This window comes from Anser cygnoides, chromosome 2, assembly GCF_040182565.1.
Source record: "Anser cygnoides isolate HZ-2024a breed goose chromosome 2, Taihu_goose_T2T_genome, whole genome shotgun sequence".
Lineage (NCBI taxonomy): Eukaryota > Metazoa > Chordata > Aves > Anseriformes > Anatidae > Anser > Anser cygnoides.
The window spans coordinates 104,718,975-104,724,797 of NC_089874.1; positions in this window are offsets into that span (position 1 = coordinate 104,718,975).

Consider the following 5,823-nt stretch of genomic DNA (forward strand, 5'->3'; position numbering starts at 1 on the left):
TCCACAGGCTTCATTTTTCTGATTCTCTCCCCCGTCCCAGAAAGGGAGGGGAGAGGGTGAGCGAACGGCTGTGTGGTGCTTAGCTGCTGGCCGGGTTAAACCACAACAGTGATAAAATTGCTGTATATCTGAAAGCTGAGCGGGGTATATCATGAAACTGTTGAACACACAGAATGCTTTTATGATTTTTCCTTTGCAGAGGTGTTTTGAATGATGAAGTTTCTGAAAAGAAATGATCACAGTTTTACTTACGATCATATTTTTAGTAATGTGAGGTTTACACATTTACATTTTACTTGATTAACAAACAGACCTAAAATTTAGAAATACAGTCTTTCGAAATATGTACAGTGCAGCTTAGAGGAAATTTTTAAAAGATTTTATGTGTTTGTGAACTGCTTACTCAGTATTCTGTAATTGCTATTCATGCAACGTTTGGTCATTTAAGACATTTTTTCTGTGCTTTGTGTGGATGAGTGAATGTCTTAATACATGACAATAACAAATGATTTTTGTATGATTCATAATTTCTGCAACCTGAAACTTTCCTGGCCTATTAATATTTTCCAACATATCAAAAAATCATCCAGAGAAGAACTATTGTCACTATAGGGAAAAGCCGTTTTGTGAATTATAAGGATGTTCTGAGGTAAGAAAACTTACAATTAAAGTCATTGTAAAAGAACCAACAAATCTAGGTGGCATCTTGTAGACCTAGAAAAAAAGCAAAAGATAAACAAATTCAGTTTTATAACCCCCCCCCCCCCCCCCCGACTATACTTCTATACTTTCAGTTTGGGCACTGGATTAAAAAGAATGATTAATAACAATATTTCAGGACAATTGATTGAACCTTAACTGTGTTACATCTTGTAAAATGCTAGAACAGCTCTTCGCAGAACAGCAGGAATCTGACTCCTGAAATAATATATGGTAATAAAACAAAAAACATGATCACATGTTATTTGGCTTTTGCTATTGGACTGGTTTGTTATTATTCTCTGTGCAGATATACTTTTCCTCCTTAACTATCAGTCTACAGCAGGGAATTCTGGAGTTCAGTCTGTGTAGTAGCAGATGAAGTTATTAACAATTGCATCAGTCAGTATATTGCCAAATGTGTTCCTGTGGCAAGAAAAACTTTGAACAACAGAGTTCCCTTTCTGATCATTACTGCTGTCAGAAACAAAACATATGCCTAAACATAGATGAACCTATGGTACAGAAAAATAAGCTATGTTACAAAATGTTGCACCAGGGGAGGTTTAGGTTAGAAAAGAGGAAACATCTCTTCTCAGAAAGAGTAGTCTGGCATTGGAATGAGTTGCCCAGGAAGGCAGTGGCATCACCGTCCCTGGGGGTGTTCAAGGAAAGGTTGGACCTGGCACTTAAGGACATGGTTTAGTGGGTGATATTGGTAGTAGGGTGATGGTTGGACCAAATGATATTGAAGGTCTCTTCCAACCTTAATTATTCTATGATTCTATGATGGTGAATAATTTATATTTTATTTGACTAAAGAATATTAAGCATTTTGACTTTTCTGTTTTTCTCTCTTAAACAAGCTTAATATCAGTTGTAATCTAGTCCAATTACTTCTCATGTGTATAGACAACACAGAGAAGAGACCTTCCATTTTTTCTTTTGTATGTGTGATTATCTATATATATACCTGTGGTGACTGTTACAGAATTTAAATTATGGGCATCATCTCCTGAATATTTAGTAAGAGGACTAAATCTAAACAACACACAAGAACCATAATTTTCATTTCCCCTGGTACAGAGGCTATTTTTCACTTTAATAATGAGAAAAAAATAATGTTTCTGACCGTAGATAAGAACACAATATGAACAGGATCTGGAAATGCATAGGCTATATTATAATCTGACCAAAACAGTACACTACTAAAATATTACCAGTCCTGGAACAGGTTGCCCTAGACCATTAACACATAGCCACACTGCTTGCTAATGAGCTATTCTACTGAGATCAGCATGTAATGAATGTTACTATTGGAAATATAACTCAAAAAAGTCCTTTCATGTGAGACATTTTATGGCTGGATTTCATCTAGGCTTCTTTCTCATTATATTTAAAGTAAACTACATTCATTAAATCAGCGGCAAATCATCCTCATGACTTGATTTGACTATGTTAGAAGCACCATTTTACATGAAATGAGCATTTTGCTTTGCTAAAATTGTTTGTGGAAACAAGAGAAGATTAAGATGATATGTTGTTGTTGTTATTATTATTTTTTTTTTTCCCCTGAACATTCTTCTTTAACAGTAGTGTAACACCTAAACTGCCTTTGTGGACAGCACCTGAAAAAAATCCATTGCTCCTTACCAGTTGGTGTATTATTTCCACACTGCAGAACACACCTTCTCTAGATCTTACATGGCCTTGCTGTTTTTCAGAGGCAATATTTGTTAATTTTTATCCTAATTTTATTGTATAAAACAATTAGATGCCTGAGTTGTAGTTTACTAATTTTTTTGGTAAACTTTGTTGCATGGATTCATATATCTAACCTTGTGTGTGCTTGTTCTTCTCAGTTGTTTTTAGCTTTATACTTTTTCTCATCTATTAATACAGGAAAATTGAGTGAAACTGGATGGCAACTTCTGGGCAAGCTTGCATAACTCAAATCCATGCTTCTTAGCTAAGTGATTCATGTACTTCACAGATAGTATCTTTATGCACTTTGACAGAATGTATGAAGAGAGAAGACAACATTCTTGACTTAATGAATGTGCATCCATACCCACCTCCTAAAGGATGATGTTGATAGCTGTCTCTCCCAAAACCAATGGAAACTGTGTCTTTGGATATACACAATTACAATTCCCTACGCCCCCCCCCCCCCCCCCCCCCCCCTTTTTGGTAAGTGAATGTGACATTTTATTGAATTGTTCAGAAATTTTGGGAAAGTCAAGTAACATTTTTTTTTCCGTTCTAATTTTAAAGAAAGGGTTTCCAGAAGATATTGCAAATGATCTTTAAAGAACACTTAAAAAAAAAAAAAGTGAAAAAAAAAAAGTAAACATTTCTTTGAGATGTGGAAGTTAGCTCAGGGCATGGTCATAAACTGAACTAGTTCTTATAACTGAATCATATAAATGCTTTTTTAAACAACTTGTTTTTTTCATTTTTTTCTAAATGACATCATTTTCCAAACGACTTTCTTCTAAGACATCTCCCACTAATGCTGAAGAAAGATGGCTTTTATTGTATAGGCTGTGACACTTAAACTCCACATCTGGACTTCCAAAATAGACCACACACAAAAATACAGTATAACATTTATTTATTTATATCCTAATGAACATCAATAGATTTTTTTTTCTAATGCAAACATTTTTCAGCAAAAAATATTTTGAAAAACTATTTTTTATGGTGTTTTAAATAAGATTTTTGGTAATTCTTTGAATGTGATAACAATGAGAGACAGGGAAGGAGGCAGCAGCTTCATGACAGGGTGTCCTATAGAAGACAGCATTGTCACTTAGAGTTACCTCTTTCCTGCCTTGTTAAAAATCAGATGTTATGTTACTTCTCCAAAATAATTTTCAATGAGTTGCTCATTCATTTTATTTTCTTAAACTGGAATTTTAAAAATACAGGATCATGATAAAATTCCAAAATATTTTGTGCATTTGAAAAACCTGTTCTGCACTGTCAAAATTGCTTGTTGCAGTGTATTGGGTCTAGCTGAGATGGAAATAATTTTTCTCATAGCAGCATTTTGGATTTGTGAATAATACAATGTTGATAACAGACATGTTTTGGCTCTTGTTTAACAGTGCTTGCACACTATTGTGGTTTTCTTTTTTTCCACTTTTCCATTTCTGTTTCTGCAGTGAGTAGACTGGAAGTGTGCCTCCAGGACAGCTGACTTGAATTGATGAAAGGATATTCCATACTATGTGGTGTTGTGCTCAGTGATAAAAGCTAGAGCAAAGTGGAAAAATTGTAGCTATGGTGTTTGTCTTCCCAAGTAACCATATTGTTGAAATAATTTTCTGCCTTTTTTTTTTTTTTACATAATTTTATTTTTTTTTCCCTTCCCAAAGACCCTTTTACTCTTCCTGGTAAAAGCAGAAAGTATTTGACTTTCTTTCTAATTATCTAAGTATCCTTTTTAAAATTCTCTTCATTTGTCTGAATGCAAGTTACATTGGATTTAGAATCATGGAACAGTTGAGGTTGGAAGGGACCTCTGGAGATTGTCTAGTCCAATCACTCTGTTTAGATTGAGGTCAACTAAGACAGACTGCCCGAGGTTGTATTCAGTCAGGTTTTGATTATCTCCAGGGATGGCGATGCCACAACCTCTCTGGGCAACCTGTTCCAGTGTTTGACTGCCCTCAGAGTGAATGAGTTTCTTCTAATGTTCCAAATGAAATTCCTATAATTCTGTTTGTGTCCATTGCCTCTTGTCTTGGCATTGGGCACTTCTGAGAAGAGCCTGTCTTCCTTTTCTTTACTGCCTCCTAACAGGTATTATACACAATGATGAGATCATCCCTGAACCTACTCTTCTCCAGGCTGAACAAATCTAGATCATAGAATCACAGAATCATAGAATATCCCGAGTTGGAAGGAACCCATAAGGATCATCAAGTCCAACTCCTGCCACCGCACAGATCTACCCAAAATTTTAGACCATGTAACTAAGTGCACAGTCCAATTGCTTCTTAAATTCAGACAGGCTTGGTGCAGTGACTGCTTCACTGGGGAGCCTGTTCCAGTGTGCGACCACCCTCTCGGTGAAGAACTTCTTCCTGATGTCCAGTCTAAACTTCCCCTGCCTCAGCTTAATGCCATTCCCATGGGTCCTGTCACTGGTGATTACAGAGAGCAGGTCACCTGCCTCTCCACTCCCCCTCCTGAGGAAGTTGTAGACTGCAATTAAGTCCCCTCTCAGCCTCCTCTTCTCCAGGCTGAACAGGCCCAGTGACCTCAGCCACCCTCATATGTCTTCCCCTCTAGGCCCTTCACCATCTTCGTCGCCCTCGTCTGGACACTCTCCAACAGTTTAATGTCCTTTTTGTACTGTGGTGCCCTGTAGTGGGTTTACGTGGCAAGATTCTGGTAGCAGGGGGCCATAGGGGTGGCTTCTGTGGGAAGGATCTAGAAGCTGCCCAGTGTTTGGTTAGGGCCCCACTGCTGACCAGAGCTGAGCCAATAAGTGATGTTGTTTTGCCCCTCTGTGAGAGCATATTTAAGACAGGAAAAAAAAAAAAAACGCTGCGCCACACAGCAGCTGGGAGAGTGAGAGGAGTGAGGAACAGCCTTGCAGGTGCCAAGGTCACTGAAGAAGGAGGGGGAGAGGAGCTCTAGGCACCAGAGCAGAAGTCCCCTGCATCTTGTGGTGAGGACCATGGTGAAGCAGGCTGTCCCCCTGCAGCCCATGGAGTACCACGGTGGAGCAGGGTTCCACGCTGCAGCCCATGGAGGAGACCACGATGGAGCAGGTGGACCTGCACCGATAGAGGCTGCGGCCTGTGGAAGACCCCTGCTGGAGCAGATTCCGGGCTGGACCTGTAGCCCGTGGAGAGGAGACCACGCAGGAGCAGGTGACCTGGCAGGAGCTGCTGCCCGTGGGGGATCCAGGTTGGAGCAGTTTGCTCCTGAGGGGTGGACCTCATGGTACGGACCCATATCTGGAGCAGTTCTTGAAGAACTGCTGCCTGTGGGAAGCCCACATCGGATCAGTTCAGCAAGGACTGCATCCGGTGGGAGGGACCCCACAGCACAAGGGACTTGAGTGATCAAGAAGGAGCGGCAGAGACGAAGCGCTATAGACTGACCATA